Consider the following 821-nt stretch of genomic DNA (forward strand, 5'->3'; position numbering starts at 1 on the left):
GTGCGCGCGACGGCGTCGCGAAGTCGCCCCGCACGGACGGCGACGCCGCGGACGCGGCCGCGGCGTCGCGGGCGGCGGCGTCGCGGGCGGCGGCGGCCGAGGCCGAGGGTCCTGCGCCGCCGCCGGCGGCGTCCCTGGGCACGGTCGCGTCCGAGGCCGCCGCGCCGCCGCCGGCCGCGGCCGCGCCGGCCGCGACGGCCGAGGCCTTCGCGCCCGGGGCCAAGGGCTCCGCGGCGCCCGCGGCGGACGACGCGCCGGCCGCGCCCGCGCCCGTCGCCCGCGTCTCGCGGAAGCGGCCCCGCGCGAAGGGCGCCGCGGCAACGGCCGGCGCGCGCGACGGCGTCGCGAAGTCGCCCCGCACGGACGGCGGCGCCGCGGACGCGGCCGCGGCGTCGCGGGCGGCGGCGTCGCGGGCGGCGGCGGCCGAGGCCGAGGGTCCTGCGCCGCCGCCGGCGGCGTCCCTGGGCACGGTCGCGTCCGAGGCCGCCGCGCCGCCGCCGGCCGCGGCCGCGCCGGCCGCGACGGCCGAGGCCTTCGCGCCCGGGGCCAAGGGCTCCGCGGCGCCCGAGACGGCCGAGGCCTTCGCGGCGGACGACGCGCCGGCCGCGCCCGCGCCCGTCGCCCGCGTCTCGCGGAAGCGGCCCCGCGCGAAGGGCGCCGCGGCGGCGACCGGCGCGCGCGACGGCGTCGCGAAGTCGCCCCGCACGGACGGCGACGCCGCGGACGCGGCCGCGGCGTCGCGGGCGGCGGCGTCGCGCCGCGGCGGCGGCCGAGGCCGAGGGTCCTGCGCCGCCGCCGGCGGCGTCCCTGGGCACGGTCGC

This window comes from Aureococcus anophagefferens (genome assembly GCF_000186865.1).
Source record: "Aureococcus anophagefferens unplaced genomic scaffold AURANscaffold_5, whole genome shotgun sequence".
Taxonomy (NCBI): Eukaryota; class Pelagophyceae; order Pelagomonadales; family Pelagomonadaceae; genus Aureococcus; species Aureococcus anophagefferens.